Raw genomic sequence first — 27,179 nt, forward strand, 5'->3', positions numbered from 1 at the left:
AAGGCCACCTCGTGACCTTGCCAAGTACCCCTCGCCCTGTGCACAACACTCACAGCCATTTCTTTGCCATGCCGACGCCCAATATTTATCTGAGAACTCCAGACGCAACCCCAGGAAGTTTTGTTAAAATATTGTGGGACTTTACCTGCAGCACCATGAGTGCTATCCATCCACCCCAGTACGAGTTGCTCAAGTCGAGGATCACCCCATCCACCTCGAAATATTGGGCAGTGGTGCACATCCCTCCCGTAAACCCAAACCAAGACCCAACGGAAGTTTGCTTCGTGGGGAAATCCATGCCGACTCCGCATATGGCCATAGAAGCTGCTGCATACGAAGCGCTGGCTCGTCTTCGATTCGCTGTAACCTATGCCAGCGAACGAGGGTATTATTACTTTCCAAGTCGTGCAGCACCCGGAGAAGTAACATCTTTTCCCGGTCGACGAATTGAGAGAGACCCAGTACTGGCCAATCTTGCCCAGTATGTTATCGCTCAAGAGCGTTTGACTCAGCGGGTAATGGGTTATCTCCAGAGCCTCGCTGATTTAAATCCTCAGATCGCTATTGGCAGACCACTGAGACCCGACCAGGAGAGACGCATTCATCGGCTAGTCAATCCGCTTCCCCCGATAGAAGAGGAGTGTGCCCCAGTACCAGAGACGTTTTCACAGGACCCTGTCCATTACCGTTTTTATTGTAGACGTCACCACTATGTTTTTTTATCCCAGTATTTATTTATGGGTTGTAACTTGTGCATGGTATCCAAAATTTGTGCGACGGATCAAATATTTGGTTTCGATTTTGTGAGTAGTTTTACTGCTATTAATTTTGTTTTAACTAATTTTCACTCACGAAAAATTTTGAAGTGAGATTTCTTTCCCTGAGTTGCTGCACCATATACCTCTTCACGACATAAATTTTTATTCGCGCAACACCATAACAGCAGACTCACAACCACAACCACTCGACCTCGTGTGCTAATTACAAATCCTCGTACAAATTTTTACACCTAACCGTTCACACCCGAGCACACCACAGTCTCAGTAGGAGAGATTTGTGAGTAATCATTCAGGCGCAAGTTGCTCCAGCACACTGACAGCAGTTAGCACTCGATGCCGCACTTAATCCACGTGATCACCGCCGCCGCGGAGGGCCAACACTCGAGCGGCAGCATCACGACGATCATCAAGGATCATCGCGCACAGGAGCACGGAGAACCCCAGCAACGTCGCCAAACCTCCACACATCAGAACCACATACCAGTCCGGCATCACCTCCGCCATTAGAGCCCTGTCTCGAGCTCCTGCAAACAGAAATGAAGGAGAATGAAGGAGAGGGAGAAGTGAGGCCAGGTGTGAGGAAGGAGAAGGAGCACCGCGATCATTTTATAGGCCGGGATCGGTGTACGGTGGGCGAAGTCCACCAGCACCGCTCGTCGCTCGATCGCCGGTGTTCGGAGGCGAATCCGCGAGCAGTGCCGACAGTGCACTGGCCCGCGAGGTGAGTGCACGCTGCACCGGCAGCTAGCACGCCGCGCACTACCGCAGTACGGCCTAGATGCCCTACGCGCTAGACATCGCCGGTGGAGAAAGCGCGGGAAAGCACGCGAGAGAGGGAAAGAAGAGAGAGCCAGAGGTAGAAGAAGAGACTTACAGTGGACCCCGGGTCCACCCGTCAGCCAGAGGGAGCACTGTGCCCTCGGGTACGGCCAGCGTATTTTAGAAATTTAGAATTTATTCTAAATTTACTGTATCCAACGAAGAAATATCTTGTTTTTCCCCAACCGTGGATTTTTCCCACACAGCGCCAGTATACCACTACTATAGTTTTACACCACTTATTGCCCTCTCACTGTAGCCACATTTTATTGCATAGGTTGGATGATTTTTTTGGTAAGAGCAATGTTTGTTCAAAACAGTTTTTAACAAATCTCGAGGACGAGATTTTTCTTAAGGGGGGTAGTGCTGTAACACCCCAAAAATTTTAACTTGTTTTATTAATTAAAATTTTGCCAGGAAATTAATTTTTTTATTTTCTGGAGTTATCTTTTGATTTCAGAACCCCTCTTCTCTTTAATATTGTGGGTTTTTACCTCAAGTGGAAACTTTCCAAAAATATTATTGGACTTGTATACTCTCTCAATAAAATAATTCTTTATCAGTGGATTTATTTGCATAATTTTTTTCCTGAGCTTTATTCTTTTAAAATGATTTTTCATAAATTTGGAGCCTCCTGTGCACTGCAACCATTTGATAAATGCATTTAAAATTTTCACCAAAATTTGGGGATGTCATGTGATGTGTCCACATCACTTTTAGGCAAAAATATCTTTTGGTCATTGGAGATTTTGAGCTCTACACCAAATTTTCAAATCCGGTCCAGTAGGTATTTTTACACTACAACCTATTTAAATATTTCTTTAAAAATTCTTCCAAGTGTTTGGAGATGTCAGTAGATGCATATAATTCAACTTCATGCAAAAACCCACTAATGTTCTTTGAAAAATTTGAGCAAATCATCCTCTTTTGCTCTCTGGTCCAGTTTGGCTTTTTCTACTGCAACCCTAATTTAATTTGTTCTAGTGCCCATGAGCTTTTTGCTGCTTGTAGCCCTCCCTACAAAACCATTAAGTCCAGGAGAGTGGACCCATTGGAGTATTTTTGGTCCATGCAATTATAGCCTTTAGTTTCTGCCCAAAATTGGTTTTCTCAAAAACTTGCACTACCAAGTTTCTGGTCTTGACCATTTAACCCTATCACCATCACCTACACCTAAAGAGACTAGGATCTGGAGTTTTTGGCCACTCGAAGAGTTGCCTAGATGCACTTAGCATTCTGTCGAACACCTTGAGTGCATGGGCAGATTTGGCATGATTATTAGTTTGCATTGTGAACTTGATCCCCTGACCTAACAAGCTTGTCCACTGGTCTCCTAGGCACCACTAACCCAGGCCTGCTAATCCCCGGCCTCATCCTAATCCTCTAGCATGCCCTGGCATTGTGTCGAGCACGTAGCGTGCGTGCGCTGGACGCGGCCAGAGCGCGCGTTTTGCACGTGCGTGCGCACGGGTCGCCGCGTCCCGCCCCTGGCCCTTGCTCGCCTACAGAGCCACGCCCTGCCCTCGCCCGCTCGCCAGATCGCCCCAAGCTTCACCCTGGCGCCCTACAGCGCTGCCGTCAGAGCCCTTGGCGGCACGCCGGCGTCGGCAGCAGGCCTCTGCCATGGACGGCGCCGCCCAAGCCACCCGCACGCGCCAGCTGCCCTTGGAACAGCTCAAGCTTATCCCCTCACTCTGCCAGACCCCGCCAGCCATCGCCACGCGCCCCCTGGCTACAGAACGGCGGTCGCCGGCGTTCTTATCCACGGCCGCCGCGGGAACCGACCTCGACCCCTATAAATAGGTGTCCCCGAGCCCGTCCCTGCACTCAGGCAACCTCCTTGCACCCCAACAGTGCCCCCACGGCTAGCAAGCGACGGTCGGAAGCTTTCTTCCCCGTCTCCGGCTAGTTCGGCCGCCGCCGCCCTCCGGTCCCGCTCATCGCAAACAGAGCCTCCCCCATCCTTCCGGCGCCACCGTTCGACTCCCCATGACCTTGCGGAGCCGCCCAACCCCTCAGCCACAACCGGGAACCACCATAGCCCAGACCCCCAAACTCACCCGAAGCCACCTCCGCCGCAGAGCTCGCCGCCGGCGACTCCCTCCACCCCCACGACCCTCTCAACCACTGGGAGGACCGCCCTGGACCAGCGGATCCATCCCCGCCCTCAGAATCTCGCGGGGAGCCGCCGTTCCTCGACGGAGATCGCCGGAGTCCCGCCCCCGCTCGGGCAGAGGAAGAGGAGGGAGAGGCGACTGGTCAAACCTGACCAGTGGGCCCCGTGGACCCACTGTTAGTGACCCCGAGCCGGCCCATGCTTTTTTAAGTGAAAGCGTAAACCCAGAAGTACGTCTCCTCTGTCTCGAAAGCGTATTTCTATTCGAACCGTTTTCTTTTTCTGTTTTATTTAAAAACAAAACTTTGACTGGCTATAACTTTTTAAATATAAGTCCAAATGACTTGATTCTTTTTTTGTTGTTTCTCAAATTCTCTCTAGTTTATTTTCATATTTATTTGAGAATTTTCCAGACATTTTTTGTACTGTTTTAAAATTATGTGTTAATTTAAATTTCCTCAAAATAGGATTTTTTTAAGACGGAAAGCAACTTTCAAAAAGTGCACCCCCTTGCATACTCTTGAAGGCAAGCATTTCTGAACCCTGGCATAATATTTTTGTGTGTTGTTTGATACGGTTACAACACCACCTTGACATGGAGCATTCGTTATTTTATGTGACGATACGATCATACGCATGAGTGCGTAATGAGATTCTTCGCTGTTAGAATGGATATGCTTGTGATAGTAATCATCCTCGTAAGCTTTTCATGCATACCGGAAGGAAGACCGGGAAAGTCTTTGTCTTGCGTAGACACGAGCTTGTCCCTAGTCCCTCGTCGAGATGAGTGTGTCCGGTATGGCATGATGAGGTATGATGAGTTGTGATCCTATCGGTTAATTGAAATATATTTGTTATGCTAATCATACAGGGAATACTTGAACCTCCTGAGTCGGCCGTAGATCGAGTCTTGTTCCAGTAACCCCCATACTTGTTTCGTACTACCACTTGTCCCTGTCGTAGGTAGGGTACGGTTCTGTCAGTTGTCAACCCCTTTCTTGTACACACCAAATAGAGGGGCCGTGATGAGGGTTCCAGGGCCCTGGATTAAAGCCAGCCATCCGGTCAGGGGGCATGGGTGTTTCCGGTTGTAGCCGAGGGGAGTGGCTTCCCTAGTTTGCGCGCATTATAAATTTTGTGATCCCATGCTAATCGAGGTTGTAGCCTCCCCACTTAGAGTTTCGCTTGACAGGTGTCGTGGGTGATTCCAGACACCGGTAAGTTTAAGCTGGTGTGTGCGGGTCAGTCGTGTTTTCAATTAAAAGATAGCAGACGGAATTAGTCCCGATGGACTAAAAAATCCATTACTCGTGGGTAAAGAGTACACCCTCTGCAGAGATTAAAGATCTATTCGAATAGCCGTGTCCATGGTTAAGGACTACAGTCTGGGATGGGTCAAGTGTCGGTCTTAGTGTCGGTCTTCGGAGGAAAAACTGCTAAACCAGAACATTGATTATGACCTGTGACATATGAGGATTATGATTATTATTATTATTGTGGGCTAATCATTTATCTTATTTGAATTATTGAGTATCCCTGGGACGGTCCTACCTCCTGGATAGTCAGCGTGATTATTCTTATATAAGCCCTTTATGTGGTGTCGCTCAGACGCCCGACTGTGGCATGCTTGTTATTTCTATTATTTATTAGCCCTTTATGTGGTGTCGCACAGACGCCCGACTGTGGCATGCTTGTTATTTCTTTATAAGCCCTTTATGTGGTGTCGCTCAGACGCCCGACTGTGGCCTGCTTGTTATTTCTTTATTTATAAGCCCTTTATGTGGTGTTGCTCAGACGCCCGACTGAGGCATGATTTATCTTATTATCCTTTCGAGGCGTCGCTTCAGACACTCGATCGGTGCATTCTATTTCTACTCCCGCATTGCATATTCGTATTTTATATGAACGACCTGCATGCGTGCATCATGGATTCTGTTTATTTCATGACTGACGTTATGATCATAGCATATTTCGGAGCATGATTATCCCTTGTTGTATTATACCCGTGTTCATAATGTTTGAGAGTACATTCAAAAGTACTCACTGGCTTGTCCCTGGCTATTGTCTTGGCCAGATTTCTCGCATGGAGAGGAGCGTTGCGATGACAGCCCCAGAACCTACGCAATGATGATAGCAGCCTCGCAAAGATAGGAGTTATCCTGGTCAGCTGTTCCTGTGGGAAAAATGGAGTCCCATAGACGCAGATGAACCACGAACCGCTTCCGCCATCAACCACTAGAAACCATTTGTTGTACTCATAGGCCACAATGGTCTTGTACTACATACTTTGTACTTTGCTTGGAATTTCTGTATCAAGTTGGTGCCTCATCAGCTAACAGTAATCCTGGGGCTGATGAGCACAAGGGCCATTTTCTGGGAAATTAATATCCCGAAAAACCGGTCCTGACAATAGACATGATTGGATTATGTTTATCGCAATACGGTTATTCATTTAAGGAGAATAATGGTTACTGTGTTTATTTGAATAATACCTTCAATGGTCTTGCACCTAAAATTAATGGTTTATTGAATCTCGATCGTAGTGATACACATGTTCATGCCAAAAGATATAAAATAGTAATGATAGTACCACATACTTGTGGCACTGCCATTTGAGTCATATTGGTATAAAACGCATGAAGAAGCTCCATGTTGATGGATCTTTGGACTCACTTGTTTTTGAAAAGATTGAGACATGCGAACCATGTCTATTGGTAGATATGCATGAAGAAACTCCATATAGATGGATCGTTTGGACTCACTTGATTTTGAATCACTTGAGACATGCAAATCATAACACATGGGCAAGATGACTAAAAGGCCTCGTTTTTAGTAAGATGGAACAAGAAAGCAACTTGTTGGAAGTAATACATTTTGATGTGCGCAGTCCAATGAGTGCTGAGGCATGCAGTGGATATCGTTATGTTCTTACTTCACAAATGATTTGAGTAGATGCTGAGTATATTTACTTGATGAAACACAAGTCTGAATTATTGAAAGGTTCAAGTAATTTCAGAGTGAAGTTGAAGATCGTCGTGACAAGAGGATAAAATGTCTGTGATATGATCATAGAGATGAATATCTGAGTTACGAGTTAGGTACACAATTAAGACCTTGTGGAAATTGTTTGATAACTAATACCGCCTGGAACACAATAGTGTGATGGTGTCCGAACATCATAAATGCACCCTATTGGATATGGTGCATACCATGATGTCTCTCTTATCGAATTACCACTATCGTTTATGGGTTAGGCATTAGAGACAAATAGGGCACCACGTAATTCCGTTGAGATGACACCATATGAACTATGGTTTAGAGAAACCTAAGCTGTCATTTCTTAAAAGTTTGGGGGTGTGACGCTTATGTGAAAAAGTTTCAGGCTGATAAGCTCGAACCCAAAGCGGATAAATGCATCTTCATAGAATACCCAAAACAGTTGGGTATACCTCGTATTTCAGATCTGGAAGCAAAAGTGATTGTTTCTAGAAATGGGTCCTTTCTCGAGGAAAAGTTTCTCTAGAAAGAATTGAGTGGGAGGATGGTGGAGACTTGATGAGGTTATTGAACCGTCACTTCAACTAGTGTGTAGCAGGGCACAAGAAGTTGTTCCTGTGGCACCTACACCAATTGAAGTGGAAGCTTATGATAGTGATCATGAAACTTCGGATCAAGTCACTACCAAACCTCGTAGGTCGACAAGGATGCGTACTACTTCAGAGTGGTACATAATCCTGTCTTGGAAGTCATGTTGCTAGACAACAATGAACCTACGAGCTATGGAGGAATGATGGTGGGCCCGGATTACAACGAATGGCTCGAGGCCATAAAATCCGAGAGAGGATCCATGTATAAAACCAAAGTATAGACTTTGGAAGAACTACTTGATGGTCGTAAGGCTGTTGGGTGCAGATGGACATTAAAAGGAAGACGGACAATGATGGTAAGTGTCACCATGAAGAAAGCTCGACTTGTCATTAAGATGTTTTCCGACAAGTTCAAGGAGTTGACTACGATGAGACTTTCTCACTCATAGCGATGCTGAGAGTCTGTTGGAATTATATTAGCAGTTACTGCATTATTTATGAAATCTTGCAGATAGGATGTCAAAACATTGTTTCCTCGACGATTTTCTTGAGGAAAGGTTGTATGTGATACAACCAGAAGGTTTTTTCAATCCTGAAAGATGCTAACAAGTATGCAAAGCTCCAGCAATCCTTCTAAGGACTGGAGTAAGCATCTCGGAGATGGAATGTACGCTTTGATGAGATGATCAAAGATTTTGGGTTTTTACAAAGTTTATGAGAAACTTGTATTTCCAAAGAAGTGAGTGGGAGCACTATAGAATTTTTGATGAGTATATGTTGTTAACATATTGTTGATCAGAAATTGTAGAATTTCTGGAAAGCATACAGGGTTATTTGAAAAGTGTTTTTCAATGGAAAACCTAGATTAATCTACTTGAACATTGAGCATCAAGATCTATAAGGATAGATCAAAAACGCTGACAAGATTTTGAAGGAGTTCAAAATAGATCAGCAAAGAAGGAGTTCTTGGCTGTGTTACAAGGTGTGAGTATTGAGTAAGACTCAAGGCCTGACCATGGCAGAATAGAGAGAAAGGACGAAGGTCGTCCCCTATGCTTTAGACGTGGGCTCTACAGTATGCTATGCTGTGTACCGCACCTAAAGTGTGCCTTGCCATGAATTAGTCAAGGGGTACAAGAGTGACTCAGGAATGGATCACATGACAGCGGTCGAACTTATCCTTAGTAACTAGTGGACTAAGGAATTTTCTCGATTATGGAGGTGGTAAAAGAGTTCGTCGTAAGGGGTTACGTCGATGCAAGCTTTGACACTAATCCGGATGACTCTGAGTAGTAAACCGGATTCGTATAGTAGAGCAATTATTTGGAATAGCTCCAAGTAGCGCGTGGTAGCTGCATCTACAAGATGACATAGAGATTTGTATAGCACAGACGGATCTGAAATGTTCAGACCCGTTGACTAATAACCTCTCTCACAAGCGAGATATGAACAAACCCCATGGGTGTTGGATTCATTACAATCACATAGTGATGTGAACTAGATTATTGACTCTAGTGCAAGTGGGAGACTATTGGAAATATGCCCTAGAGGCAATAATAAAATGGTTATTATTGTATTTCCTTTTTCATGATAATTGTCTATTGTTCATGCTATAATTGTATTAACTAGAAACCGTAATACATATGTGGATACATAGACCACAACATGTCCCTAGTAAGCCTCTAGTTGACTAGCTCGTTGATCAATAGATGGTTATGGTTTCCTGACCATGGACATTGGATGTCATTGATAACGGGATCACATCATTAGGAGAATGATGTGATGGACAAGACCCAATCCTAAGCATAGCACAAGATCGTGTAGTTCGTTTGCTAAGAGCTTTTCTAATGTCAAGTATCATTTCCTTAGACCATGAGATTGTGCAACTCCCGGATACGGTAGGAATGCTTTGGGTGTACCAAACGTCACAACGTAACTAGGTGGCTATAAAGGTGCACTACAGGTATCTCCGAAAGTTTCTGTTGGGTTGGCACGAATCGAGACTGGGATTTGTCACTCCATATGACGGAGAGGTATCTCTGGGCCCACTCGGTAATGCATCATCATAATGAGCTCAATGTGACTAATGAGTTAGCCACGGGATCATGCGTTACAGAACGAGTAAAGAGACTTGCCGGTAACGAGATTGAACAAGGTATAGGGATACCGACGATCGAATCTCGGGCAAGTAACATACCGATTGACAAAGGGAATTGTATACGGGATTGATTGAATCCCCGACATCGTGGTTCATCCGATGAGATCATCATGGAACATGTGGGAGCCAACATGGGTATCCAGATCCCGCTGTTGGTTATTGGCCGGAGAGATGTCTCGGTCATGTCTGCATGATTCCCGAACCCGTAGGGTCTACACACTTAAGGTTCGGTGACGCTAGAGTTGTTATGGGAAATAGTATGTGGTTACGAAGGTTGTTCGAAGTCCTGGATGAGATCCCGGACATGACGAGGAGCTCCGGAATGGTCCGGAGGTGAAGATCGGTATATTGGACGAAGGGTATTGGAGTCCGGAATTGTTCCGGGGGTACCAGGCTATGGCCAGCATGTCCCAAAGGGTTTTCGGAGGCCCCGGCAAGCATTGGGGGGCCTTATGGGCCAGGGGAAGGGGCAAACCAGCCCACTAAGGGGCTGTGCGCCCCTCCCAACCCCTATCACGTAACCAGGAGAGCTGGGGCGCCACCCCTAAGGCAGCCGCCCCTCCCGGCTTGGGGGACAAGTTTCCTAGGGGGTGGGGGTGCCCAAAGCCATCTAGGGTTTCCCCTGGCCGCCGCCTCCTCCTCTAGATCCATCTAGAGGGGCCGGCCCCCTCTCCTCTTCCCCCTATATATAGTGAGGGGGTGGGAGGGCAGCCATACCCTTCCTTTGGCGCAGCCCCCTTCCTCCTCATACATCTCCTCCTCCGTAGTGCTTGGCGACACCCTGCCGGAGAACCACGGGCTCCATTGCCACCATGCCGTCGTGCTGCTGGAGTTCTCCCTCAACTTCTCCTCTCCCCTTGCTGGATGAAGAAGGGGGAGACGTCCCCGGGCTGTACGTGTGTTGAACACGGAGGCGCCGTCCGTTCGGCGCTAGATCGGATCTTCCGCGATTTGAATCGCCGCGAGTACGACTCCATCAACCGCATTCTTGTAACGCTTCCGCTTAGCGATCTTCAAGGGTACGAAGATGCACTCCCTCTCTCTTGTTGCTAGCATCTCCTAGATTGATCTTGGTGACACATTGGAATATTTTGAATTATTGCTACGTTCCCCAACAGGATGGCGGGCTGCGCGTCTGCATCGACATCCCAGGGCTCAACAGGGACGCATCTCAGGAGCGCTTCTGGCCTTCGCGCGTGGGACATTGCGAGGGCCCACCCCACAGCTATGTTCGCATGCCATTCGGCCTGCCGAGCATGGCGGCCGCCTTCCAGCGCAACCTGCGGAGCGTCCTGGCGACCCCGGAGGCCAGGCATCACGCGGTCCTGGCGGAGATGGAGACGGTCCTCAAGGAACCGCCTGGACCCCCAGAGCCTCCCGAGGCTCAGGGCCCCGGTGGCTCATGAGGAGCAACCCCTTCGCCACGCATCTTCAGCTACCCCAACATCCCTTCGACAACGGAAGCAGGTGACATTTTCCAAGTTTATTTAGCTGGGAGCGCCCCCCGGGCTGCATCATTCCCAGGCCGCGTGGGCCTGTCCCTGCGGCATGTATCCCTTTACGTCTTTAGCTTACTCTGCTAGGGGCGCCCCTTGGGCTGCATCATCCCCAGGCCGCTCGGGTCCGACCCAGTGGCATGTATTGTTCTTGCATTTATCCTAAGTTAGCTTGTTCTATCTCACGTGTTATCTATGGTTATCACCTGCTTGATCGTCACCCATCGTGACCGCCCGCGTCGCCAATCTGCCCCATGATCATCCCGCAACGGGAGCCACTCACGCTGGCACGGCGCTTGTGCTCGGGTCCGTCCCAGCAACGCTGACAAATCTGAGCGGCCGAGCTCTGACTCGCGGCACGCCCGCGCACGTCACCTCACTAGGCCCTCAGTGCCTTCATCTCCTTGCAGAGCGACCAGTGGCAGACCGGCAATCATAGTGGCAATTTGTGTCCATCCTCACGCTAACCTGCATGAACCTACTGAGGAGAGCAGCAGGCGGCACCGCGGGCTCCCTCTTCTCCCATGCAATTCACTTCTGCATTAAAAGGGGGGCTCCTGAGCATCGCGACCCAGGAGCTCTTACTGGCTCTCCAGCCCTCACCCCCTGGCCTTGACCACGGCATTGCGACCTGGCATACCAGCGGCGGCTGAGCTCACTCGAGGGCCGGGACTAGAGGACGTATAGCACATAGAAGAGCATGGGGGAGAGGGGGAGGCTCGCACGGGCCCAACCAAGCTACACTACAACTGTCGACGCACGAGTCTAGTGCAGCACAAGGAACCAACTCTAGACTGCCAAGATAAGTTTCACGCCTGGGTCGACCAAGCACTACGGCATAGGATTCTCACTTGTTGCAGCCTTGCTACGGCAACATCGCCTCCCTTTCCTACCTCTCGGTGGCTGCTTGTGCGCTAAAGGGGACCTCTTGAGCATTGCGCCTCACGAGCTCTTACTGGACCTCGGGCCGCTCACCTCCTGGCCTTGACCACGGCATTGCAACCTGGCATACCAGCGATGGCTCCAGCCTGCCTGGGGACCGGGACCTGTCAGCACAGAGCACCAAGCTACCGCGGGGTTGGAAAGGGGAGACCGAGCCGAAACAGGACATGCGTTCGCAAATTTTCATAATAAGGATAATATCAACAAAAGACGTTACAGATCCTTTACACGCCCCCACGGGGTTCATCTTGATTCCTCGCATGGAACAAAACAAGGGAGTTTCTAGGAGCCCTATCTATACGCGCCAGCGCGGCCGACGCCATCATCAACAGTGGGCCACGGGAGGCCGGCGCCAATCCCATCCAAATTAGCGACGGTAGCGGCCGGACGCTGCGGCCTTGCTCCGAGTACGGCGAGAGCTCGGGGGCACGTAGCTGTCGTCGCTCGTCTCCGGGGTCTCGTAGGGCTCAGGAGAGTCGCTGGACTACCAAGCGCCGCCGCTACTGCTGGAGGAGCTACTGACGAAGCTAGCGGCAGGCTCGGCGATGGCCGCTGCACCGTCCCGACGGCTCCCTTCGGGGCAGCACTCTAGGCGGCGGCCTTCCTCGTCGAAGACCTTGAAGAAAATGGTGGAGGCGCCGTCATACTCAATGTGGATGGCGAGGGTGCCTTCCGCATGGCAGACTCGAGCAACCTCCCCCCAGCCGCGGGTCATGAAGATCTTGCCTGGGGAGATGGCCTCAACCTCTGCTCCAGTCGCCGGGGCGTCGCAGTCGGCATGCTGCAGCCAAAGCTCGAGGGGGGCCCTCGGCGGCATCTCGGTGGAGAACAACTGTGGAAAGCGAATCCAAGTGCGCAGAGGCATCGCCGCCCACATCACGAGTTCGCGCGAAGAGTCTGCAGCATGGGCTCCTGGGGCGACAGCGTGCGTCACCGCTGTCGGTGTCAAAACCGGCGGATCTCGGGTAGGGGGTCCCGAACTGTGCATCTAAGGCGGATGGTAACAGGAGGCGGGGGACACAATGTGTACCCAGGTTCGGGCCCTCTCGATGGAAGTAATACCCTACTTCTTGCTTGATTGATCTTGATGATATGAGTATCACAAGAGTTGATCTACCACGAGATCGTAGAGGCTAAACCCTAGAAGCTAGCCTATGATTATGATTGTTGTTGTCCTACGGACTAAACCCTCCGGTTTATATAGACACCAGAGGGGGCTAGGGATACACAGAGTCGGTTACAAGGGAGGAGATCTACATATCCGAACTCCCAAGCTTGCCTTCCACGCAAAGGAGAGTCCCACCCGGACACGGGACGAAGTCTTCAATCTTGTATCTTCATAGTCCAACAGTCCGGCCAAAGTACATAGTCCGGCTGTCCGAGGACCCCCTAATCCAGGACTCCCTGAGTAGCCCCTGAACCAGGCTTCAATGACGATGAGTCCGGCGCGCAGATTATCTTCGGCATTGCAAGGCGGGTTCTTCCTCCGAATGCTCCATAGAAGATTTTGAACACAAGGATCGTGTCTGGCTCTGTAAAACAAATTCCACATACCACTGTAGAGAGTATAATATTCCACAAATCTAATCTGCTGACAACTTTTATAGCGTGACATCAGGCCACGGCCCAGTCATTATTTGAACCGTTTTTGTCAACCAGCTACTGCACATATCGCGAGGCGGTTTTCTTGGCACGTCTTGTCGAAGCAGAGATCGTGTCCCCTTATCACGGGATTCTCATCAATACGGGTGTGGGTAACCCAACCATGCCTATTGGTATGACTCCTCGATTTTAGGCAAGTTCCAAACGGCCACGCGGAGGACGCTTGATATACACCCTCTTTATAAAGGGGCCAAGGCCTGTCCTTTTCTTCTCGCGCTCGATCCTTCCCTTCCCCCACCTCGAATTCCAACACCCAAGGCTCAGGCTAAGCGCTTTGGACTTTCAATCATGTCCGGATCCAACCTTCAAGGCTGGTGGATGGCCTCCTCTGTCACAGAGGAGGACATCGAGAATCTAAGAGAAGCCAGGTATCTGACCACCGAAATCTCGCACAGGCTGCCTGCTCAAGGGCAGGTGATCCCCACTCCCGAACCCAACGAGAGTGTCGTATTTGTTTCCCACTTCCTCCGAGGGCTAGGCTTTAGTCTTCATCCCTTTGTTATAGGTCTCATGTTCTATTACAGGCTCGATTTCCATGATCTGGCTCCGGATTCCATCCTTCACATCTCGTCGTTCATCGTCGTGTGTGAGGCCTTCCTCTGCATCACCCCACACTTCGGTTTATGGCTCAAGACCTTCTATATGAAGCCGAAGATGATCGATGGGCAACACGCAGAATGCGGAGGTGCCATAATAAGCAAAGGCGCCGATGCTTCATGGCCAAAGGATTCCTTCCCGGAGATGTCCAACTTATGGCAGCGGGAGTGGTTTTACATCACAGCTCCCCGAAGTACTAAGTGGGTAGCTGCCCTCGCCTTTCGTTCGGGTCCCCCACCACAACTGGCGTCATGGGTAAACAAAGGGCTGGACTGGGGGCCAGTTAATGACGTGCCGACATTGCAGAGTCGCATCCGAGATCTCCTCAAGAGAGATGTCAGCCTTGTCAAGGTAATGCAAGTCATGCTAGTTCGTCGGGTCCTGCCATGCCAACGTCGACCTCTTCGTATGTGGGAGTTCAACCCGGAAGGACCGCAAACTATTTAGCAATTCTTCGGCGTGACGCTCGAAGAGATATATAGATTGTTCTTCGGATCACGAATAAAGTGTCCGGACACCACCGAGGACGCGGGTCTGAACTGCAATCGTCCAGATACCCACGTAAGTAATTCTGCGGCCGAACATGTTGTCTTTTTATTTGTCACAACATCTTTCTGAAAAAATTGCTCTTTGACCAGGACTGGATAAAAAAGGCGAAGATGATCAGGTGTTCGGCCCCTCTTCCCGAATGCTCACCGGATCCTGTACTAGCCAGGATGCTTGAGCATGCGCCTTATCAAGTGCCATCAGAGGAAGATAAAGGGAGGAATAAAGAAGCCGAAAGTGGGCCTCATGCATTACTCATCCAAACCGGGGGAATTAGTGTCTCCGCGAAGGAGGATAATCGGGGAGAAGAATCTAAAATTCCCTCTCCCCAAGGAAGGAAAAGGACCGCCTTTGAAGACTTGGAAACAAGGGTTTCCAAACGAGGGAAGAACCCTTCGTCAGGGGGCCCTGCCCCGGAGGGCATCCTTACCGCACAGTGCCCGCAAGGGGATCAGCCCTCCACCGAGTTGTAAGTGAACAAGAGTACTTTTGGTAAATATATCCTGCTTCATGTCCGAGGAAAATAACCGAGACGTATGTCTTGCAGTTCGGATCGCAGCCCTTCTCAACAGAGTTCGTCTTCGGGGGATCTTCTTCCGGAGATGATAGAGAGCGAGACGCCTCCCCCTGTCTCCCCGCCTCATGAGGCGGACGACCCTGAGGTGTCGTCACGGAGGATTTCTCCTGATCCGCCAAGTCCAGAAGGCGACCCTTCGGCCACCCGAAGTCCGGAGTATTCGGCTCCTAAGGAGAGCAACAGAAAGAGTTCGGGAATGTCCGGTGCACGACCGGACGCACTGATGGGTCTTCTGGAGCAAGCTGCTATCTCAGAGGCGCATCGTACTTTGATGCGTACGGTGGTTGAGAGGATTTCCTCTGCCAAAAGTGGGTTGCATGAAGCTTCTATGAGCCTGCTAGGAGGCTTTGAGGTACGCAAAGTAATATATATATGTTTTGACGGTACCGCACACGCTAGGTGTGCCCTATACAGATAGTAGGCCCTGAGACTCTGGTTGCCGTTCAAAGGCAGCAGACAGAGGATCATAGTCCCAGGTAATGATCATGCTGCTTTCATGTGCAGGCGGCTGAGGGTCCGGTGGTTGGCCGGACTGGTGAGTTTGCCGAACTGAGGCGGTAGCTTGACGCGGCAGATGCCGACATCGTGCTTGTAAACAAGCGGCTTGATGAGGCACATGGTATGTATTTTCCGGTGGTCAACATATATTAAGAGGAGCATTATGCTAGTATCTATAATATGCTGTGACTGCAGATGGAGCTGCCGCCATGGAGACCCTTCGGGTGGACCTTGCCCGAGCCAAGGAACAAGCCAGGAGAAGTGATGCGGCCGCCCTAAAGGCGGCCGAAGAGTTAAGAGCCGAACAGGCTGCTCATCGCCAGAGCGAAGATAAAATAGCCAAGATGGCTGTTGAGCTGAAGGATGCTGCCGACCGGTATGAGCTTCTTGAGAAGGAAAGCCAAGCAAAAGCGGCGGACCTGAAAAAGGCCATGGAAGCAGCCAAGGAAACCCGTACTAAAATCAGAGCGGCGAAGGAGGAGCTTTGTCAAGCCGGAGATATCACGGCTGGGAAGCCCTTTTTGTTGCGGACGAAGTTCGGAGATCCGAGTATGCCCCTCTGGATCAATTATGGAGTGCTGCAGATGCGTACTCAGACTTGGCAATGAGTGCTACTGATGCGACTGAGTTTTTCAAAGATCAGAAAGATCATGAAGTGGAAAGATTGTTCTGGTCGCAGTTCGGTAGTCCAACGCGTCCGCTGCTGTTAAATGAACAAATGGCTGAGTGGGCCGAGCTCCATAGGTTGTTCGGACTTGCCATGAGGTCTGTCGTGGATCATCTTTGGCCGGAGGGACCATGACCGAATAGTTATTTTGGTTTAGTGCCACGATTCCTTGGTGTTGTGCCGCATATCGACGCTATGAAGAGGTCGGCGTGCATAGAGGGTGCGCGGATGGCTCTTGCCCGTGTTAAGACATACTGGGCAGAGATGAAGGCCACCGCTATTGCGACCCGAGGTTCGGCCGTAGGCCAGGTTCCGGCTGAGCACTATTTTGAAGAAGTCCTTGAAGGCGATCGTTTAATAGAGGCTCAGTGCTCGAAGAGTATCATGTTCGAGTGACATGTGTCCCAATTGTAAAAACAATGCTATTTGGATTATAAAGGTTGTATTTATACTTTTTCCCGAAAGTATTATGATGCCTCCTGTGCGGCCGTTTATGTTTGTAGATAACCTGAAAGTTTGCAGTCGTTGGCTTCGGCCCCCACACACATAATGCGGGGGTGTTCGGAAAAGCGCGTATTCACACTTGATCCAACGTCTTGGTCCATTAAGGAGGTGATAGCGCGGCGAACAAGGCAATCAGACTATATAGCTTTAACACTTTCACTTAGCCATAGGAGTTTGACAGCGGGGCTACTATATAGCCCCTGGTACCTCCGCGCTCATCCGAATACGGTGCGTGTAGATACATGACCGGGAAACCGGTCCTTCGTTAATGCGGAGGAATCGCGAAGATTCCGATGAGTCATCGAGTGGTTGACCAGTCTCGCGCTTTATCATGACAGTCAGTTTTCGGCTTTCTCTGCTGAGGTGCTCATCCAGATGAACCAGGGCACAATCGCAGCAGTTCTCCCGGTGCCACCTTAGCCGATAGAGCGGAACGTAAGGTAGCAAAACACGGGAGTCGGGCAAGCCCAACTATTGACCAAAGACATGATTCAGAGCTGATGCATATAAGGCCAAACTCGTGACGCCAAACACTCCCTAAGGTATTCGGACTTTACAACATATCAAGTAACGCCCTCAATAATAAACTCTGAATTTCCAGGTATGTGAAAACATTAGTCTGACGTGACGAAATGTCAATAACGCCATCATCCCTCTCGGTTGTGTTGAGTATCCGGAGGGTGTGAAGCAACAAGAGACAGTAAAAAAGGTTTACGCTGGGTCTTAATCTAAAAAGAAACCTTTGAGCGGGGCCCTCCTGCACGTCTGCGCCTGTGTCTCCGTTGTGCTGTATCCTGGAAGGGTGTAGCACGATTATCATCTGTACAAGAGGAAAAAACCCATATAAAAGTCTTCGTGCGAAAAATTGGTTATTCTTAATGAACCATTAAAATGTAATCTACATAGTGTCAAGCCGAACTGTATTCCTTTTGTCATGCGGGAAGCCCCTAGCTCCACCTATGGGGGTATATCCATCTACCCAATCTCAGGTTTAGCTGAGCTGTTACAGCTAGTGGTGCGCCAGACTCGTCGAACTGTGTCCGCGGTCTTGACGACCGATCATTTATTCTGGTTGGAGAGGTCGTTCAGTGTTCGGCTGCTAGAGCCGCAACACATTCTTCGGCACGTAAGCAACACTCTGTGTTTCCGCTAACTATGATGATGCCACGTGGACCGGCCATCTTAAGCTTAAGATAAGCGTAATGTGGTACTGCATTAAAATGAGCGAAGGCCGTTCTTCCGAGTAGTGCATGATAGCCGCTTCGGAATGGAGCGATGTTGAAGGTTAATTCTTCGCTTCGGAAGTTGTCGGGAGAACCGAATACAACCTCTAGTACTATAGAGCCCATGCAGCGGGCCTCTGGGACTGGTATTACTCCTTTAAAGGTCGTATTGCTTTGGCTGATTCTTGTCGGGTCTATCCCCATTTTTCGGACAGTGTCCTGATATATCAGATTAAGACTACTGCCGCCGTCCATAAGGACTCAGGTGAGATGGTATCCGTCAATTATTGGGTCTAGCACCAAGGCAGCCGATCCTCCGCGCCGGATACTAGTCGGGTGATCCCTGCGGTCAAAAGTGATCGGGCAGGCCGACCAAGGGTTGGATTTGGGGGTGACGGGCTCCCCGACGCATACGTCTCTGAGTGCGCGCTTGCTCCTCCTCTTTGGTATGTGAGTTGCGTAAATCATGTTCACTGTTTTGACCTCTGGTGGGAATTTTTTCTTTCCCCCAGTGTTCGGCTGGCGAAGCTCATCCTCGTCTTCACTTGGTGTCTCCCTCCCCTTGTGTTCGGCGTTTAGCTTGCCGGCCTGCTTGAAGACCCAGCATTCTCTGTAGGTGTGATTTGCAGGTTTGTCGGAGGTGCCATGAATCTAACATAATCTGTCTAGAATCTTGTTTAGGCTGGACGGTCCACTACAAAAAAAAGACACATCCGTGACATTTTGGGCCGAACGAATTTTTTTTCTGTCATACATATGACACTTCTATGACGATAATTGTGACAAAACCCGGTATCATCATAGATGTGGTGGGCTCCTACTTCTATGACAAAAAATCATGACAGAAAATGGGCTTTTCTTCCTGGGCGGGCCGGAGACGCAGCTGCATGACATTCTTTGGGCCGTCCATGACGGAAAAACCCGTGGTAGAAACGAGGGGGAGGAAAATTTCGGGGAGTTCCCGGTTATGGTGGGAGGTCGGGGGCCGAGCGATGCGCGTTTCTCTCGTACACGTACGCGCGTGTGTGCGAGGCGTTGGCTCTAACTGAACCCGAGCGAGGCATTGGGCTCTAACTGAACCCGAGCGATTGCACTGCAGGCTACGCGTTACTGAACCTGGGCGATCGATCGATGGCTGTTAACTGAACCCGATCGAGAAATTCCTTCGCTACTGCTGCTAACTGAAGCCGATCGATTGGATGAACAGTGAGCATTGCGGGGGGGGGGGGTTGGATGAATAGTGAGCGGTGGCGTTGCCTCTGGATGAACAGGACCCCGTGGTGTGGAGGGCTGGATGAACAGTAGATGGTAGAGGGGTGCCCGTGGAGGGGTGGTTGAACAGGACCCCATGGTGTGGAGGGATGGATGAACAGTAGACGGTGGAGGGGTGCCCGTGGAGGGGTGGTTGAACAGTAGCCGGTGGAGTAGCGCGCGGTGGAGGCTGGATGAATAGGAGCCCGTGGAGGCTGGAGGAGGTCGACGGTAGCCCGTGGAGGCTGGAGGAGGTCGACGGTGGAGATGAACAGTATCCCATGGAGTCCCGTTTTGCGGTACGCCACGCCCCTCCCGATGAACAGGACCCCCGTTTTGACCGTAGCGCTCCAACACAAGTCCGTTTCCTCCGTTTTGCGGTACGCCACACCCCTCCCGATCAACAGGACCCCCGTTTCGACCATAGGAGGTCCGTTTCCTCCGTTTTGTGGTACGCCAGACCCCTCCCGATGAACAAGATCTCCTTTCGAACGTGGCCGGTCGAACACAAGGCCGTTTCCTCCGTTTTGCGGTACGCCAGGCCTCGTTTCCATCGCCTGTTCCGTCCAAGCCCTCCCGATGAACACGACCACGCATTCTGTTCTGACCCAGCCGGTTGGCTCCCACGCGTTCCGTTGCCTCCAGATGAACACGACGCATTCTGTTGCCTCCCCATGAACACGACGCGTTCCGTTGCCTCCCCATGAACACGACGGCGACACTGTTTCTCCGTTCCGACCCAGCCATATACACGAGCCCTGGCCGTACATATGCGCGAGTAGGCATTCGAGACCCTGCCCGTATGTACGTACGTGGCCGTATTTTCTTTCTTGCACCCTGGCCGCTGTACGTACATGTACATGCTACGTGTGCGCCTCTAGTACGACACGTACGCGCCTCTACTACGACACGTGCGCGCCTCTACATCGACCAGTATATATGTACGTACACGTTCGCGACGAGAATGACAACGCTATGTACGCTTCGCCCAGGTGGGTCCCGACTGTCAGGCACTTCCTTGCCTGCGAAGATGTAGCTGGTGGGTCCCAGCAGTCAGGGGGGCGAATCGTTTTGTTTTTTTGCCCGGACGCACTTCCTTGCGTGCGAAGGTGTAGCTGCTGGGTCCCAGCAGTCAGGGGGGATCGTTTTGTTTTTTTTGCCCGGACGCACTTCCTTGCGTGCGAAGATGTAGCTGGTGGGTCCCAGCAGTCAGGGGGCGAATCGTTTTTTCGGACGCACTTCCTTGCATGCGAAGATGTAGCTGGTGGGTCCCAGCAGTCAGGGGGGCGAATCGTTTTTTTTCGAACGCACTTCCTTGCGTGCGAAGATGTAGCTGGTGGGTCCCAGCAGTCAGGGGGAAACATTTTTTTCACGAAATACGGTGGCCCGTCCGGTGGGTCCCCGCTGTCAGGTGCAGGAATAATTATTTTGCGCGTAATAAGGAGGCACTTCCTTGCTGCGGCCGTGGACCCAGCTGTCAGCCTCTCCACGTACAGTCCACGTCCGATGGAAGCCATTCCTTGACCACGTTGACCACGCCGCGCCGAGAGCACCAGGGCGGTGGACGACGGCGAGGCCTAGGAAGGGGACGACGCGGAGCCGGGGAAGACGCCGTAGTGGATGCCCACGCGTAGAGGAGTATGACGGTTCACTCGTTCGGCTGCGGTGTGAGGCTGCCGTCGCCGCAGAATAACAGGGGGTGTGGGTGCGTAGAGGGATGGCCTGGCCAGCGGTGGGAGTAGTAGGGGGCGGTGAAGCCTCGCAGCATCACAGCCGGCCACGGGCGGCAGGAGCAGGCGGCACGACCGGCGCTGCTTTGGGCGGCTGGAGCAAGAAGACTAGAGGTTGAAGAAGCACTACGACCGTTGGATGGATATCGTACGGTCACTGGAGCTAGAATCGTTCATATATTGACTAAAGTTGACAAAGGCCTCCGTCCCAGTCAACTTAGTAGGCCCACAAGTTAGCCTCCCACCAAGGTGGGTCCTAGCTAGCAGGGGGTATTCATTTTTTTGTGCGTAATAAGGAGGCACTTCCGGTGGGTCCGAGCTGACAGCGGGGGGAACGTTTTTTTTCACGAAATACGGTGGCCCGTCCTGTGGGTCCCAGCAGTCAGGGGGAAACGTTTTTTTTCACGAAATACTGGTGCCCCGTCCGGTGGGTCCCTGCTGTCAGGTGGAGCAATAATTATTTTTCGCGTAATAAGGAGGCACTTCCTTGCGGCTGCCGTGGACCTAGCTGTTAGCCTCTCCACGTACAATACTCTTCCGATGGAAGCCGGTCGTTGACCACATTGACCACGCTGCGCCGAGAGCACCACAGCGGTGGACGACGGCGAGGCTTAGGAAGTGGACGACGCGGAGCCGGGGAAGACGCGGCAGTGGAAGCCCGCGCGGAGAGGAGTACGAGGGTTCACCGGTTCGGCTGCGGTGTGAGGCAGCCATCGCCGGAGAATAACAGGGGGTGTGGGTGAGGAGAGGGATGCCCTGGCCAGCGGTGGGAGTAGTAGGGGGCGCTGAGGCCTGCGCGGCAGCACAGCCGGCCATGGGAGGCGGGAGTAGGTGGTCCCGCCGGCGCTGCTTTGGCGGCTGGAGCAAGAAGATCAGATATTGAAGAAACACGACGGCCGTTGGATTGACATCCAACGGTTACGTCTGCTAGAATCGTTTGTTGACGTATATAATAACTAAAAAAATCTTGCATACGCGTCAACTAAACAGGCCCACAAGTCAGACCACTCCCTCTTTTTTTAATAATTTATATATAGCTCATGGCAACTTCTTATGCAATTTATTGCAGTCGTTTTTTTGGTTGGCCAGGGCCAATTTCGCATATTTCTGTGGGTTCCAAACTATTTTTAATACCGAAATGTCGAGCCAGATTTAAAGTACTTTGAAGATATATTTAAATTAGGTTAATGCCCAGTGAAATAGGAATCTGAAAATGTGAAAAAATTCAGAAATTATAAAGTAATTGCCAATTTGTCATCTGTTTTTATATTTACAACCCATTTCATATTACTTTCAAGATTTGCAGGCGTCTTGAAAGAGTTGCAGCCCATCAGGGCGTAGAAAAATAAGTAGGCCTGGATTGGGTATTCTTCAGAAAAAATAAACTGGGCTCATTTTCACAAAGAAAAAATAGCTGGGCTGGTCACATGGTGAACATAAAATATAAGCCTGGGCTAGACGGGCCACAGCCCAGTTCAAACCCTGCTCCGTCTCAACAATACCAAACAAAAAAATACTGCTCGAGTAGCTACGTCCCAGGTGTCAGCCGATCTTGTGCTGTTCTCTTGTCTATTGACTATATACGCTCACAATGTCGTGGGTCCCAGATGTCAGGAAAACACTAGGAGGAAGCATTTTATTTTTCCATACGCTGACGTGGTGGGCCCCTACTGTCATCCTCTCCACGTACTTCTGCCGATTCCTGTTGTTTGTTGACCATGTTGACAACGCGAGAGGGCGGCGCCGCGCGAGCGCACCAAAGCGCGCGGAGGACGTCGGCGTTAACGATTTAGGAGACGGTGGGGCGGCGATGCGTGCGCTGAGGCGCAGCCAGCCATGGGAGGCGGAAGCAGGCGGCCCCGCCGGCGCTGGTTTGGTTTTGGCGGCTGGAGGAAGACAGGACTGAAGAAACACGACAGACTGTAAAAGCAGCAGGAGTACTTAACAACCTTAACTGAAACCAGCAGGGGCACTTAACAACCAAAGCTGAAAGCAGTATGAGTACTTATACAGGTTCAACCGTACAAAGCACGCCTCGAACAGTGCTACTTTGCCTACAGTTAACCAAGGGTGAGGCCGCCAAGCCCCAGGACAAGGCCCAGGCGCCACCCCGCGCATCCACAACCTTCTGAAAGCGGCTTCATCTCGCAACGTGGTCAATAAACAGGATATTCGCTTTAGAGCCATGGAAAAGCATGAACATAATCTTCTGTCCTATTCTCCAAGATGGACGGGCCTTCATTATTTGAGACCACCCATGAATAAGTATCTTTTCACCTCCAAGGGGAATTGAGTAGGTCGACATAAACATCATGTTGTGACCAAGCGCAAGTCTGACCCGACCATGGTCAGGCATCTGTATAGGAACAATAGAACTCGGCAGTTCCTGTTTCAAGAAGATCACAGCTGTAAAACTGTGTATAAGCAATAGTTTATGAACAACATATATAACAGAAAACAGCTCGTACCATAAGTTTCTCGACACAGTTGGACCTGTTCAACGAGTGCAGCAGTGGCACACATATCCCACGTGGCCTTCCACCATTGAAACGCCCCACAAGGACCTCAAGACGATCAATAAAGTGTAGGAACTTGTGGATGTCGATCCAGTCAACTTCAGTGCCATTAGTAACAGCCGAGTTATTACAGAGTAACAAACGAGCAGACTGCTTAACTCTGAAAAAACCTACACGTGCCACCAATTATAAGAAAATATTAGTTAGAAGTAGCATCTTCGTGAGAGATTCGTTGCTACTTCTAAAGTTAAATTGTGATTAGTTAGACAGAATAGGTGGATTAAGAAGTAATCGAGGCAACAAGCAAGAACCAGATACAAAACTAACATGGATGAACAATTGGAACGACGTCGGGGTGGAAGATCGCAGTGAAGATGAGACCAGGTTCTGCTATTTCCATCAACATTCGTGCGCCAACTTTCAGTCCGTAACACTTGAGAAAGTTTATCCAAGTTCGGCCATAAAAAAGCAGCGATCTTCTTGGTTCATGAACCCAACTCGGAACTTATATCCATGGCTTGTCTTCACTGTGACCATTAAACTAGTGTATTCAGTTATGGCAAGGCCGAGCATCTTGAGTACATGTGTTCTGGCAGAGCAAATAATACACTGCAGGAAAAATAATATGAGAACACAGCATGTTCAAAAAACCCCACCCTCCCGGATAGAAAAGAGGATTCTAGGAACATACTGTGCGCGTTTCAAAATGTTGTGTTAGGATGAGAAGGAACAAGTGTGGCGTCTCGCCGAGGGCGCAGAAACCTGTAGGGTACTCGCACTTTGGGCACTGCAAATGAAACACACTAGATTCAGTAGGAAGAAAAATGCATCAACGGCGGCGGCTGCCATCCTAGGATTACCTGCGACCAAGGGACTTGGATTTATCGGGGATGGATGAAGAATTCGTACCTGGTTCTCCATGAGAAAACCCTATGCAATCGCCGAGAGGGGGTTTTCTCTGAACAAGCAGACGAGGGAGAAGGGGATTCAGGCCCAGTGAAATATTGCCGCTTCGTCCGTCCAGCTTACTGCTAAAGCTGGAAAGGGGGGGTTGTGATTTGACGGCTCATTGGGCATTACTGCGGCGCTACGACCGGGGTGTGTCTACCGTGAAGTTGTGCACTCTAATTTGTGCATATGGCACGTGGACCCCGTTGCCGGTTGCCCCACATATCAGCGAAAGGAAGTAGAAAGACAGGAGTAACTAGTTACACATAAATATATTTTTTGACAGAGAGATACTCCCTCTGTAAAGAAATATACAAATCTTTTATATCACAGGCTCACCTTGTCGAGAAATATACTCCCTCTGCAACGCACGGGCATTATGGGGGTTCAGCTTTTTTATGGGGGTTCAGCTGAGAATATAATACTCAGATAGGCTCACGGTTCTGGACTTTGGGCCGCAGGCCGACCCTGCATGTTTGGGGGCCCATGTGTTCTACCTCAGCGCTTTTCATATTGCAAGCGATCGGTACGGCGCTGGTTTTAGATGCTGTCGCAAGGCGAATACACAAAATTGAATAAAGCACGGCAGCTGTTGGAATGAAATCGAACGACAGTTCCTAACCAGCAATCAGAGTTGCAATTCTATCAACGATATACCATGTGATAAATAATACTGTCGTACTACTTATACACACAGGACACTTGTTTCACCATGCCAGATTATTACATCAAAATCTCTCGGAGGATAGATCAGTTCGGCAGTTGCGTGCTGCTACTGAAGAATTTCAAAGTTGATTTGGACCAGCTCTCCTTGCCGAGAAAGTTCGATTTTGACATCATCCCCTACCGCAAGATATGATTTAGATTTGAACCTTGACCATCCTTTAGCATCAATCATCATGCGACCATCCTTTGTACTTACGGTATATTGAGCAGGTTCATTCACACCAAGGCTGCGCATGGTAAGAGAAACTTGGCCGCGGTCGCCCGGATTGTTGAACGACTCCCTCGTTGCTCTAGGAATTCTCTGTTTGCAAACAAGAAGACATACCCAAACAGTTAGATCAACACAGTGAATCATGTGAAACAACATGGAAAGAAAAAAGAACGAAGCACTTGGGCGGCCAATGCTTACCAAGAAGGTGGACATGTCGGTTTTTGTAAGGACTTTGGTATATGAAGTGCGAACTGCAGCCCAGTCTGTTGCCGGTGCAACTGCACGGGCCGGAGCAGATGCAAGTGCAAGTGTTGGTGCAGGTGCCGAAGCCGCTGCTGCTGCCGGAGATGGTGCTCCTTGTAGAGCTGGTGCCGGTGTCGGAGCAGGTGCCGGTGTCGATGCCCGATCCTCCGGTAGATCAGACTGATCCGCTGACGCGGTCGGTGCCCAATCCTCAGCTGGATCAGACTGAGCTGCTGCCGCTGTCAGTGCTAGAGCAACTGCCGGTGCTCGATCTGTGCGAGACAGCGGCGATCGTGTCTGGTCTGCTATGATCAGCTTTCTAACTTGACTAGGATCCGTGACCGTGATCCAGTTTTTTTCTTCATTTCTTTTAAACGCGAGAAGGACTAATTGTGGCGTTTTTGTTAAACCAAACTGCAGTTCATCATAGGGATTCAGCTTGTACTCAGACAACAGACTGATCCAATTTTTTCCAGTAATATAAGTGATGGACAGTGCCTTCGTTACTGACACGACATAAGAAGTGAAACCTGCAAAAATAGCCATCGTAGAGCAAACCAAACGGTTTATTCTGTGATGAATGTCACATGGCAAAACCTGCATCGTAAAATTGCAGGAAAAGAAAGAAAACATGACATTAAATCAATAAGATTTAGACAGTAAATCAATAAGATTTACTTGATGTGACACGAGTGAATCCTTACCAGGAAATCACTATGTTGAAGTACTAAACAGAAGATTGATCGTCCAACTACGCGTGGCATGCAGGGGCCCCGCCTACTCCCACAAGCAGGACAGTCCAAAGGTCGTGACAAATCGTATGGACCGAACATCCATGGGACTGGAAATCCTGGTGGGTGCGATAAACCCTGCAATGCATACAGATATTGGAGTGTAACCATAATTGATAAACCGTCCTCACAAAAATATGATCTGGATACTTCAAAATATACAGACTGAATTGAGTGGACAGACATTAACATAGACCGTTCACACACACCAAAAGCGGCAGTACTAATAAACAATACAGGGTTCACAAACACAAATCAAGTACTGAACAATAGTACTTACTACAGACAAGCAAAGTTGCACTAACTAAACTCTGCAGACTATTTCTTGCCACCGACCTACGGGATGAACCCCGCATAACTGACTAGGCCATGGACTTCGTGTGAGATGTCTACATGCACCATCACCATCTTGTCAACCTTGGAGAACCTAACAGAGTGGTCTTTCCACTCATAAACATGATGATGAAGACAGGCCGCATCAGATTTGTTGGGAAGCTTTACAAGAACCACACCCTTCGTAATCGAAGGCACAACCAGGAAATTGTTGTGGTCAAGTACAGCCTCGAGAACACGCCTGACAACAATGCTACAG

This window comes from Triticum aestivum, chromosome 6D, assembly GCF_018294505.1.
Source record: "Triticum aestivum cultivar Chinese Spring chromosome 6D, IWGSC CS RefSeq v2.1, whole genome shotgun sequence".
Classification (NCBI taxonomy): domain Eukaryota; kingdom Viridiplantae; phylum Streptophyta; class Magnoliopsida; order Poales; family Poaceae; genus Triticum; species Triticum aestivum.